Raw genomic sequence first — 14480 nt, 5'->3', positions numbered from 1 at the left:
GGAAATGGAAAAGATACCTTAGCTTTTAATGATCCTTGGATACCAAGACCCCTGTCTTTCCTCCTTAGCTTAACTAACATATCAGATCCTTTAAGAATTTCTGACCTTTTGGAAACACAAGGGAAGGGGAACATCAAACTAGTCCAACAAATTTTTATTACCCCTAATGTTCAACATAGTTTAGCCATACATTTAACCTCATATGAACATTCAGATTCATGGTTAAGGTACTATACATTGCATGGGAATTACAGTAGTGTCCCAAATTTTACTTAGCTAGATAGTAGTAGTAGTTAGTATTAGCTTGTAGTATGTTAGTTTTCGTAGATTTTGGTTCAAGCCAAGATTTAGTTGGAAACTCATAACAACAGTTATGGTTTTTATAAGTTTAACCTATAGTTTACAAATATTAATTATAACATAAGGTTTGATTAATATTGCTGGTCCAAGAAATGTTGTTTATTATAACCTAAGTTTTAGACAGAATTAATAAGAGCATGACACTTGTCATAATCATGTTTATTAAGGATTTAAGTATTTTTGATGAATAGTTTAATTAAAAGAAAGATCTAGAAGCTCTAGAACCTTCCAGCAGCTGTTAGGATCGTATTTTTACCCAGTCAAAGTTGTTTAATCAATTTCAAATATGCTGAAAAAGTGAAATTACGTGTTAGATATATCAATGTATGCCGTTATATCGCAACTTTAGGGGTCGATATATCGCCTACGGGAGATACGGAAAACACGTCGACTTCGCACGAATGAATGAACATGGCTCAAGAATATGGGGGAGGTGATATATCGCCTATAGGGGTAAAAAGCTTTATCATTCTAGCTTTTCTAAAAACTTGTGAAGTAAGATAGAGTGTTATTTCGGTATCGAGGTGTAGATCAGGTTCTAGTTCAACCAAGGTATTCTTATCCTTAAGTTCAATTTTTATAGTTCTTTAGTTTTCCTTGTTTATGATTCTTGGTTAGGTGCATAAGTTCCTTGAACATTAAGGTTTTTGGTAAGTTTCTTCTTGGATGGTTTAATTTTCTCTTTTCATCTTATTTTTCTTTAGAAACTCACCATTCTTACTGTTGGTTTTAGGAGTGTTCCAAATCCCGTTCTTGTTCTCAAATATCCCAGTTTTTTGTAAGGAAAATAGGTTAGATTATATGTTTTTATATGTTTATGATATGATATATGTTGTAGTCCTTGGGCATATGTCTTGCTTAGATAGAAAGCCCCAAGAATTTTTATCAATTTCATGGTTTAGAGTTATGATTTACCCTACCTCGATTAGTAGATAGAGGACCTAGATGGGTTATCATATACTACCATGTGATCTAACCTACCTCGATTAGTAGACAGAGGACCTAGATGGTTTATCGCATGCCATGTTAATGAGTTAGTGGCCATTAATATTGTAGTCCTATATGTTATATGTTTTATAGTATATGTATATGATATAGTTTTATGTTTATAATTTATGATATATGTTGTTAGTAAATTTTCCTTGCTGGGAATAAGGCTCATTCCTTTATTTTTATCTTGATGCAGGAAAATGATTATGGAAGGCGAAAAGACTCATGGCAGCTTGGCTTGTGTGTTGAGGATGAATGGATTGAATGGACTGCGTGACGATCGAGGATGACATTATTTTTAAGTCTTTTGAATTATGTTTTGATGTATTTCAGCAATTAGTATTTAAACAATTAAAGTTTATGCTTTTATGTATTAAACAATGGGTACCCGTACCGTATTTTACATTTCATATTTTACTTTGTATTTTGCACAATATTTATTTTGGGGTTTTAAATAAAATTATGTTATTTCTTATGTATGTTTCCCAAAATAGTAGCCATGTCTAGTAGTTTTAATAGTCCAAGGTCTTAGAAATAGTTGTGTCATTACAGTTGGTATCAGAGCAACAATTCATATGCATGAAGTTCTCCTTGATACACATGCACAAGCTCTGAATCTAACCTCCTATGTAAGTGTTTATGCTTATTATGTTTATAGCTAATGTTTTAGCCATTATGTTTTTAGTTAAGAATGGATGGAGCCTTGACCTATGAGGATATCCGAGTCATTAAGGCATTGAAAAGAATTAAAGAGCCAGGGAATAGAATAGGAGTGTTAGAAAGAATCACTCAGAGATTGATCTTATTCCACAAGGACATAGTCCATCTTCATACTACTAAGCAAATTATGATGAGAGCTACAGAGCAATATGTCTTAGTAATTAGGCTTTTTAAAGATTTTCCATCTGTAATTTCAACTTTAGAAGAAATATGGGAGACTATAGATGATGAAAATGATTTACCGGTAGCTATAAGATATTATTTTCTCATACTTAGGTTCACCTCTAAGTAGGAATTTCAATTCACTAATGAGAAAAAACATAGAATCTTTATGATTCTTCCCCGAGGTAATTTTGAGGCTCAAGATAATGAGGATTATGAAGAAATAGATGATGACATGTTAGATGAAGGGTCAGATGTAGAAGATCCTGATTTTTAGATTCCCCCTAGTTATGTTAGTTTATTAGTTTATTTATTATTTTTGCATTTATGATTGTCCTTAGTGAAAACCTTTTTCCAAATAAATATTATTATTATTTTTGAGTGACATGTATGAGTTTGATTTATATTTTTTACAATCATAATAAATTTAAATAAATAAATAATGACCAAGTTCGGTGAGGGTGGACACAAATCAATGGACCGGGTTCTATATTGAGAGTTAGGGGGCCATAGTAGTGGGATCGATTTTACTGATCCCAGCCCTCTCTCAATATGGTTAACTTTGGAACAACGACGAGTTTCAAGCCTGATCATTAAGTCAAATAAGATGATTAGAAACAGACTTACAAAATAATAAAGATGGCTGATTTTCTAAGTATAGAAACACAACCTAATTATAAAGAAGGGTTACATAATTCTTCATAAGAAATCTTAACTAATAGGTCTAAGTTATGTTTGCTTAGATTAAGTTTTTCCTTAGAGCCTATTAGGGTAAGTTCTAACATGTTTTTCTCGACTGTTAGAACTCTGCTGAAAATGTCACTTAGAAGGTGTGCACGCACAGACGACAGTGCCTCCAGCGCCGCTCATGATACTAATGAAGCCCCTCTAGTTCGAAGAAGGGGATCGTGTGCTACCAATGCTGCTGCTAACAGAAGTGCACCGCCTCCGGTTAACAACACCGTTGAAATGGTTAGGTTAGGACAAAAAGTGGAAGAGTTACTGTAGCAACAACGACAACAGGCTCAGCCACAGCCTCAGACTCATCCCCAGCCTTAGCCGCAATCCCAGCCTCAACAAATATCTCAAGCACCCCAACAAGTAGGTCCTTATGGGGGATGACCAATGGCGAACTATGCGCCCAACCCAGCTCAGTACATGGAGCCAATCTACGATCTATTTCGTAAGCAACACACTACAAACTTTGAAGGGACAACCAACCCCTTCGAGGCGGAAGAATGGCTCTGGAATGTATAGCTAATCCTAGCACTCATGAATCTCGGCAACGCAGACCGCATATCCTACGTTTCATCTCTTCTAAAGAAAGATGCTAGAATATGGTGGGATTTAGTACAACAAACTCACGATGTCGCCACCATGACATGGACTAGATTTGTGGAGCTCTTTCACAAGAAGTGCTACAACTCGGCAGTCATCGCTATGAAGGTAGAAGAGTTCCCCAGTCTGAAGCAAGGCCAATTGACGGTAGCAGAGTATACTCGACAGTTTGATCGACTAGCCAAGTTTGCGTCATAGTTGGTCCCTATCAATTTTAGAGGGTCACCAAGTTCATTAGGGGACTCAGACCAAAGATTGAGCTAGGAGTCAAGCTAGCAAATTCTAGAACCACTACTTATGTCGATGCTCTAGAAACGGCAATAGAAGTAGAAAGGCTTAAGGAAAATGTTAGTAAGGAAAAGGCCAGCAAGCCTGAACATAAGCAATAGAATTAACCTCAGAATGGTCAGAGCCACAACAACAACCATCAGCATAGCAACAATAATGGCCAGAAGAGAAGGCATCTGGACAATAAGAAATCTGACATTGACAAAAGAGCACGAACAAGCAATGGAGGCAATAGGTCGGGTTATGTAGAATACCCGCAGTGCTCCAAATGCCAAAAGAAACATACAGGTGAGTGTCGTGCGAACACCAAGGGATCCTACAATTGTGGTCAGGAAGGTCATCAGAAGAAAGAATGTCCACAGCTCAAGCAAGAAGAGAAGAAGAACAACAAGATGGTTTCAGCCATAGTCTTTGCCTTGACCCAGGGAGAAGCTGATGTTAGTAACAAAGTGGTCACAGGTCAGATTCCTATCCTCAATAATATATGTTCAATATTATTTGATTCGGGAGCAACACACTCGTATATCTCGTTAGGAATGATAGAGAAATTAGACAAACCTTGTGAAAGATTTAGAAGTAGGTTTGTGACAGAATTTCCTTTGGGCGAAGTAGTGCTATCATCACGGATAGTACGAGGCCTGCCGATCAAACTTAAGGACGTAGAACAAGAAGGAGACCTGATAGAGCTAGAGATCAAAGACTTCGACGTAATACTGGGAATGGATTGGCAGGCAATGGCATGGCGCAACCATCGACTGTAGATGCAAGAAAGTGACATTCAAGACTCGTGGTGGTCAGAGAATATGTTTTATGGGAAAGATTTCAGGACTACATACGCCGCTTATTTCATCTCTCAAAGCTCAGAGGATGATAGAGAAAGGATGTCACGCATTCTTCGCCAGTGTCACGGATGTGGCAAAGGAAACACCACTACATGTTGGAGACATCCGTATTATAGAAGAATTCCCATAAGTATTTCTTGACAACTTACCAAGGTTGTCACCGACTCGAGAAATTGAATTCACAATCGAACTAGTACCAGGTACCAAGCCTATCTTAAAGGCACCATACCGGATGGCACCTACCGAACTCAAGGAGTTAAAGACGCTGCTACAAGAACTCTTAGACTTGTGTTTCATTAGACCAAGCCATTCACCATGGGGAGCACCAATTCTATTTGTGAAGAAGAAGGACGGAAGCATGCAAGTGTGTATAGATTACCGCGAGATGAATAAGGTGACAATTAAGAATAAGTACCCCCTACTTCGAATGGACGACTAGTTTGATAAACTCCGAGGAGAAATCGTGTTTTCTAAGATTGATCTATGGTCCGGGTATCACCAGCTCAAGGTAGGGCAAGAGGATATTCCTAAGATAGCTTTTACAACTCGATATGGACATTATGAGTTTCTAGTTATGTCTTTTGGTCTTACCAATGCTCCAGCCACATTTTATGGATTTAATGAATCGAGTCTTCAAGGATTACTTCTACAAATTCCTCGTAATTTTCATCGACGATATTTTGGTGTACTCCAAGGATGAAGGCGAGCATGGGGAACATTTAAGAATGACCATGTTGCGACTGAAGGAACATCAACTTTACGCCAAATTCAAGAAATGCAAATTCTGGCTTTTGCAAGTAGCGTTCCTCGGCCACATAGTATCCAAGGATGAAGTTTCAGTAGACCCTGCTAAGGTAGAGCCTGTGAAGGATTGGCCAAGAGTTAAGAATGCATCAGAGGTAAGAAGTTTTCTTGGGATAGCAGGCTTTTATCGGAGGTTTGTAGAAGGCTTTTCTAAGATAGCCACTTCGCTTACCAACCTGACTCGGAAATAGCAAAGGTTTTGCTGAACGGATAAGTGTGAAGAGAGCTTGCAGTTACTTAAGGATAATTTATTCTCAGTACCAGCACTTTGTGTACTGACACCCAACGACAAGTTTGTAGTCTACTGTGATGCGTCAAAGCAAGGTTTGGGTTGTGTGCTAATGCAGAATGACAAATTAATAGCCTATGCCTCAAGGCAGCTGAAGGAATACGAGCAACGCTATCCAACCCATGATATGGAGTTTGCAGCGGTGGTCTTTGCATTGAAAATTTGGCGCCATTATCTTTATGGAGAACGATGTGAGATATATACGGACCACAAGAGCTTAAAGTATTTCTTCACACAAATGGAGATCAACATGAGGTAGCGCAGGTGGTTAGAATTAGTAAAGGATTATGACTGCGAAATCCTATACCACCCGCGAAAAGCAAACGTAGTTGTTGATGCACTAAGCAGGATGAGTTACGAGAATCTAGCAGCGTTAGTCGGAATAGAAAAGTCCCTTCAACAAGAGTTGATCAATGCCAGAAAAGAAGTAGTCATTGGTAAAGTGGCTAACTTGTCCATCCAATTAAGTTTGTTATAAGATATATGGATCGGACAAGGGCATGATGACACATTAGTATCTCACATAGCTGCAGTTAAAGAAGACAAGGCCACATATTTCTCTATATTAGGGCAAGGGTTCTGGAGATATAAGGACCGGGTATGCATGCCAAATGATCATGGAATTAAGATGAAGATTTTAGAAGAGGCACACAATACTCCATACTCAGTTCACCCAGGGTCGACCAAGATGACTCACAACCTTAAGGCATTGTATTGGTGGCCAGGGTGAAGAAAGACATTGCAGAATATGTGTCGAAATGCTTAGTATGCCAGCAAGTGAAAGCAGAACATGAGTGGCCTGCATGCTTATTGCAACCACTTAGTATTCCATAATGGAAGTGGGAAGACATAGCCATGGATTTCGTGACAGGACTACCACGAAAATATAAGCAGCACGACTCAACTTGGGTAGTTGTAGATAGACTAACCAAGTAAGCCCACTTCCTGCCTGTCATGACTACGTACACAGCCAACCAGTACGCAGACATTTATGTTCAAGAAATAGTATGACTACATGGAATCCCTAAAACCATAGTATCAGATAGAGGATCGGTGTTTACATCGAGATTTTGGGGAAGCTTGCAGCAAGCCATGGGTACCAAGTTATGTCTTAGTACGATATTTCATCCTCAGAACGATGGTTAGTCTGAGCGTACCATACAGATTTTAGAGGATATGTTGCGCGCTTGTGTATTGGACTTCGGAGGATCATGGAGTAAGTACTTGCCACTGATAGAGTTCTCCTACAACAATAGCTACCAGTCAACAATTGGGATGGCACCCTATGAGTTACTTTATGGAAGGAGGTGTCGATCGCCGTTACATTGGGATGAGGTAGGAGAAAGGCAACTTCTTGGACCCAAAGATGTTAGAGAGGCTCAAGATGTAGTAGCGTTGATTAGAAAGCGTGTGCTCGCTGCTCAGAGCCGACAGAAAAGTTATGCAAATGCCAAGCAGCGTGATGTGGAATTCAAATTCGAAGATCCAGTCTTCTTAAAGATATCTCCTATGAAAGGTGTGAAGCGGTTTGGTAAGAAAGGCAAGCTTAGTGTAACGACCCAAAATCACTAATATGGCTTAAGGGCCTTGATTAGTGTGTCGGGAGGGCATAATTGGTTTACGTGTGAATTTATTGATTTAATACATGATTATATGTTAAGAATGCCTGTGTGATTATATGAATGTGGAATTGTGATTAAATGTTATAAATATGAGAACCACATTATTATGTGGGTAAATCTGCAGCGTGTGACCTGAGGCGATCCTAGGGAGCTAGATAGCGGGAAAAGTCACAACGGGGCTTAATAGTTGACTTTGGATAAGTCAGGGGTATTTTAGGTATCGGGTATTTATTTAGACTATCGGGTTATGAAAATAAATATATGAAGATATATTTGAGGTTAGGAAGTCTAGGCGGGAATATTGGGGAATTTTACCGTTTTTCCCTCGGGGACGTTTCTGGCACCCCGAGCATTAGGTTGACCTAAGTGATAAGGATAACTTACTAAAAATAGAAAGTTATAGACAGAAGAAATAAAAAGACTTAGACTTTCTTCTCAACTCTTCTTTCTTCTCTCTCAAGGAAAGCTCAAGGAAGGGAAAAACAGGGAATTTCTGGGACTTTTGAGCTGGGAATTGCTGGGAATGAGGCTGGATTTTGAGGCTTAGTTCAAGACTCATCCAAGGAATTGAATCAACACTAAGGTAAGCAGGGATTTCTCTCTCTTTGGTTTAAAAATTCTGAGTTTCAGCTGGGTATTAAGGTGTTTGTAACATTGATGTTTAGGGTGGAATTTGAGCTGGAAAGCTTTGGGAACTAGCTGGGTTTTGATTAGAGAAAGGATCCAACGGAAGAGGTAAGCTTTAATTCATGATTTAGAGGCTTAAATTCGAGTTTGACATGGCTGGGTTTTGAGTTCTTGGGTTAGAAAGTTTCAGTAATTGAAATGGGTTTTTGATGGGTTTCTAGCCTGGGATTTAGCTGGGTTGTGTTGTTGAAATCTTGTGGGAAGTTTTTGGATAATTGAGTTGTGTATTTGGGGTGGTTTTGAGTGAGTTTCCATGAGGTTTGAGAGTTAAAAATGGTGATTTTTCTGGGTTCGAAGGGGTCGGGCTACGGCATAGTTCTTGGTGAGCCGCGGCCCTTCGAAGCTGATGGATGCTGAGGAAGGAGGGCGGGCCGCGGCATGGTCTAAGTAATGTCGCGGCCCTTACCTAATTTTGGGCATTGGATGGTCTCTGATTGTGGCCATTCCATGGCATGGTTGGCGAATGCCGCGACCCTTAAGGGATTTTGAGATTCTAGGCTTGGGAATTTAACCTAGGGTGCTCGGGATTGAATCGTTTACCATGTTTGGTGAAATTCAATGTTCCGGAGATTAAAACTTTGTCTAGAAGCTCATTTAAGTTTGTTGATGGTATCCTTTACCTTGGTTGCGACTAGGTGATAAAGGCTTAGGCTCAGGAACGGATCATGCCTGAGGAGCGTCGCTCGTAATCCGAAACTGTAAAGATTAAAGTTAAGAAAACTGCACCTGGTTGAATATCTGTAATGGGTCTAAGGGCTCCCTATTATAAATGCTTGAAAAGATGGTATTATGCCATGCAAGCTAATTAGTGAACCAACGACCTAAGGGTGCCAAGGGTTACACTAGCGCATAGGGCATGGCTTGGTCACTAGTAGCCGAGGACAGCTTAATATGCACTGAGCTCGGTTTAAGCGGGCCGGAGTCAGTGGGATAAACAGAGGGTGCGGCCTAAGTTTTCGGCCCTGATTATTATGTGATATGAATGTTATAAGTGTTTGATTGCATCCATGATTCTGAATATATGCTAAATGGTTAATGTGGATTACTTGATGAGAGTTCATGCTTAGTGAGTTTGCTATCTGTTATTACTGTTTGTGTTGCACATGTTTTCTTGCTGGGCCTTGGCTCACGGGTGCTACGTGGTGCAGGTAAAGGCAAGGGCAAGCTTGATCAGACTTGATTGGAGAGCTCTGCGAGCAGAATGTACATGGACAGCTGCTCAGCCACCACGGTTGAGGTTTAAGCAGGGACGCGAGACCGAAAGATTGTCTATTTTGCCATAGTATGGCCAATAATTGTTTATGTACCTTTGGAAGTCTGTAAACCAACTTTTAACTCTATTTCTTTTGGGATCCCATGTAAATAACAGTTTAATTATATAAAATGAAACTTTTGAGACCAAAACCTTTTTAACCCTAGCTCATACATGTTTAGTGACACGTTTTTAAACTAATGACTTGATTAGCAAGTCCTGCACCTTTATAAGTACACAGTGTAGCGGTCTTGGCCATCCAGGGTGTTACACTTAGTCCCCGGTTTATAGGTCCTTTTGAGATATTGGACAAGGTGGGAATAGTTGCATATAGATTAGCCCTACCGCAAACTCTAGCAGATAGCCACAATGTGTTCCACATCTCGATGCTGCGTAGATATGTGTCAGACGCATCTCACGTCCTCAATTACGATACGATAGCACTTTGAAAAGACTTGGGTTATGAGGAATGATCGGTTAGCATCCTAGATAGAGGGATGAAGGAATTATGGTCTAAGAGTATTAAGATAGTCAAGGTCCTATGGAGTAATAGTTCTGAACAGGAGGAAACGTGGGAGTTGGAGGGAGATATGTTAGCACGGTATCCGGAATGGTTTGGTAAGTAAATTTCGGGGATGAAATTCTTTTAAGTAAGGGAGAATTGTAGTGTCTCAAATTTTACTTAGCTAGATAGTAGTAGTAGTTAGTATTAGATTGTAGTATGTTAGTTTCCGTGGATTTTGGTTCAAGCCGGGACTGAGTTGGAAACTCATAACAACAGTTATGGATTTTATAAGTTTAACCTATAGTTTACAAATATTAATTATAACATAAGGTTTGATTAATATTGCTGGTCCTAGAAATGTTGTTTATTATAACCTAAGGTTTATATAGAATTAATAAGAGCATGACACTAGTCATAATCATGTTTATTAAGGATTTAAGTATTTTTTATGAATAGTTTAATTAAAAGAAAGATCTAGAAGCTCCAGAACATTCAAGCAGTTGTTAGGATCGTATTTTTACCCAGTCAAAGTTGTTTCATCAATTTCAAATATGCCGAAAAAGTGCAATTACGTGTCTGATATATCAACATATGCCGATATATTGCAACTTTAGGGGTCGATAGATCACCTATGAGAGATACGGAAAACACGTCGACTTCGCACAAACGAACGAACGGGGCTCAGGAATATGGGGGATGTGATATATTGCCTATAGGTGGTGATATATTGGCTCCAACTCACATTTTTGAAAGTTTGTGGTTTCAATTTTGAAAACAGCCTTAACCACTTGGACTTGCCTCTGAACGTTTTTGACCGAGTTCTGGGTGTCTGTTGAACAAAAATTAAAATATTTTTCATTTTATATTCATTTATTTATTCAAATGATAAGAGGTTAGTTTCACTCCTTGAAATCTATAAATAGGACCTAGTACTCAGCCATTTTCTTTATTCTTCAAGCATTGTTCAGAGCCTCCAAGTTGTTAAGGCAACTATAAAGAGAAACACTTGGGTTTTGGGTTAAAAGCTTTATCAGTCTAAGCTTTTCTAAACACTTGGGAAGTAAGATAGAGTGTTATTTCGGTATCGAGGTGTAGATCAGGTTCTAGTTCAACCAAGGTATTCTTATCCTTAAGTTCGGTTTTCATATTTCTTTAGTTTTCCTTGTTTTCTTTCAAATCCTAACTCTTGTTTATGATTCTTGGTTAGGTGCATAAGTTCCTTGAACATTAAGGGTTTTGGTGAGTTTCTTCTTGAATGGTTTAATTTTCTCTTTTCATCTTATTTTTCTTTAGAAACTCACCATTCTTACTGTTGGTTTTAGGAGTGTTCCAATCCCGTTCTTGTTCTCAAATATCCCGGTTTTTTGTAAGGAAAATAGGTTAGATTATATGTGTTTATATGTTTATGATATGATATATGTTGTAGTCCTTGGGCATATAACTTGCTTAGATAGCAAGCCCCAAGAATTTTTATCATTTTCATGGTTTAGAGTTATGATTTACCCTACCTCGATTAGTAGATAGAGGACCTAGATGGGTTATCATATACTACCATGTGATCTAACCTACCTCGATTAGTAGACAGAGGACCTAGATGGTTTATCACATGCCATGTTAATGAGTTAAATTTCCATTAATATTGTAGTCCTATATGCTATATGTTTTTACAGTCATATGTTTTATAGTATATGTATATGATATAGTCTTATGTTTATGATTTATGATATATGTTGTTAGTAGATTTTCCTTGCTGGGCATTAGGCTCATTCCTTTATTTTTAGCTTGATGTAGGAAAATGATTATGGAAGGCGAAAAGATTCATGGCAGCTTGGCTTGTGTGTTGAGGATGAATGGATTGAATAGACTGCATGACGATCGAGGATGACGCTATTTTTAAGTCTTTTGAATTATGTTTTGATGTAATTCCGTAATTAGTATTTAAACAATTAAAGTTTATGTTTTTATGTATTAAACAATGGGTACCCATACCGTATTTTATATTTCATATTTTACTTTGTATTTTGCACAATATTTATTTTGGGGTTTTAAATAAAATTATGTTATTTCTTATAAATATTTCTAAAAATAGGCTAGTAGTTTTAATGGTCCAAGGTCTTAGAAATAGTTGGGTCATTACAATTACGCTGTAAAAAGTGGCTACAATCTAGATAAATAAAATGATAGATCCTTACCTTCCTCATCAAGTGATGTGCTAGCTATATGGTGTAAATCTTTTTAGGGTTTATAAATTCCACAAAAAATTTTGTACTTTTCATGGAGAGGGTTTCACAAAATTTTTCCAACCTTGAGAAGACTACATAGTCAAAATATCACTACTCATTGTGTTTGTCCAATTTGTGGTTTTGGGGTTGACTCTAATGCACATGCAATTTTTCGGTGACCATCCGCCAAAAAAGTTTGGGATTATGAGGACTATCCTTTCCTCTCATAAAGAAAAGAAGACATTTCTTTCAAGAAAGTCTTACTTTATGCTTTAGAAATTCTAGATTAAGATTCTCTTCAGAAATATTGATTATAGCATGGGTAATATGGTTTGAAAGAAATAAAAAAAAACACATGGTCAACTAGTAAGACTGTAGTAACCAGATTACCTTTCTCTTAGACTTCTTTATTTATGTGACTATATGTTGTTTTTATTTATTTTATAGTATAGTTTGTAACCAGTTTACCTTTCTCTTAGACTTCTTTATTTATGTGACTATATGTTGTTTTTATTTATTTTATAGTATAGTTTTTAACTTGAGTTGTGGTGATAGAATAAGGTTTGACATGGAAATTATTTATTGGTTATGAATAGTGATAGTATAGTATGGTTTCGATGGTATAGTTAGAATAAAGTGTATAGTTCTATAATATAGTTTTGTGGATACTTAATTTAGAATTATTGAGAGAAGAAAATATTTTTCTAATTAATGTGGTCGAAATGTATATATTAATTAGGGTTTATTTTATTTAATTAAGCATGAAAAATAAGATAAGAGTCTTAAACTACTTAGGCCTATTTTTGTGGGATTTAGTAGCAAGTAATTGATTAATTAGATTTTTATATTATTTTAATATTAGGTCTGAAATTATTGATATTAAATTAGGTTTTTATTTTATTTGTTAAGTAAGGAAATTAGTTAGAATCTTTTAATCATTTGGAGCTATTTTTGTGGAGTTTGTTTAGCAACTAAGTAACTAAGTGAATTTATTTTATATTATTTGTTATTATTTTAGTGTGGCCGAAATATGCATAGATATTTGGGGATTTGAATTTAAAAAAAAAAAAAGATTTGTGGTTAGATAGATTATAGGAGGGAATTTAGGAGAGAATCAAGGTAATTCTAGTGCAGTTAGTTTTTCGAAGAGCCTATAAATAGAACTTATTCCTTTTCAATTTTTTTTTCTCACATTCAGTCTTGATTTCTCCTTCTCTCTCACACACACACGCACACACACACACACTCTCTCTCTCTCTCTCTCTCTCTCTCTCTCTCTTGTTGTCGTGCACCAACCACCACATAAACCCTAGGCTAAGCTCTCATCATCACCATCACCTCTTCATAATTTTTGAAACCCTAGTGTGGTCGTACCCCACCTAAACCCTAGTTGCATCAAAATTTCAAAACCCTAACCTTAATTACACATAGTCGAACCTTAGTGTGCACAAGGCCACACGACCAAAGCCACTTTTTATCATTGCCAAAACCGTACAAGCATTTAAGGATCCAGGGTTTTCTTCAAGATCAAGTTTGAGGTATAGTTAAGTTTTGATTTTTTTGTGAGATTTAGATCTATTAGTTTATATTTTTATGTTGGTATTATGTTTATGAAATAAGCTCCTAAGCGGGATTAGCGTATAAAGGACTCAAATAGTTTCTGTGCACCACACTCAAGGTAAGGAAAATTAGGTATTGTAGATGTTAGATCTACTATTTTATATGGCAAACATTTCAGGTACATGGAAACAGTAAGGGTGGAGCACTAGCACTCTATTTTTGGTCGTGGAGGCACTGAGGTATAGTGGATTGTGGAGATGTCCAACCATTACAGCTCTTACTTATTTCAAGATGTCCTGATCTGTTATTTATGTGTTTATGACTAATGTTATCATTGTAGGATATAATTTATGACCTAGATCTATGTGTGATCTTTAGTATGACTGTGATATAGAATGGATTATGACTTTGGATTCTATTATAATTCTGGTATTGCATGTGAAATTGTTTGTTATGAGCTTATGGTTGATTTCTATATGATTTGTTGTGTATTTTCCTTACTGGGCTTACAAGCTCATTCCTTTCTTTTATTTTTGCAGATTGAGGTAACCTTAGATGACCAATGGCGAGCGGGTTCCCGATAACAAGACTGGTGTGAATATGTGGGGGTCATATAGCCACGTGTTATTTTCTTGGGAAAATTATGAAACTTTATGATTAAATGTTGCCTAGTTTTATTTTTATTCTATTGTAAAGATTATTATTTATTTTTCTTAAACCCGGGTTATGTTTATTTCATTTTTCAATAAAGAAGGCAACACTTTTCAGATTTATTAAGTTTATTTTCAACACTTTTATTTTCCAAAAGCATAGTTAGAATTTAGGGTGTCACAAAGACA

Source organism: Humulus lupulus, chromosome 2 (assembly GCF_963169125.1).
Source record: "Humulus lupulus chromosome 2, drHumLupu1.1, whole genome shotgun sequence".
NCBI classification, from domain to species: Eukaryota; Viridiplantae; Streptophyta; class Magnoliopsida; order Rosales; family Cannabaceae; genus Humulus; species Humulus lupulus.
The sequence above is the reverse complement of the archived record's forward strand: the minus strand, read 5'-3'. Positions refer to the sequence as shown.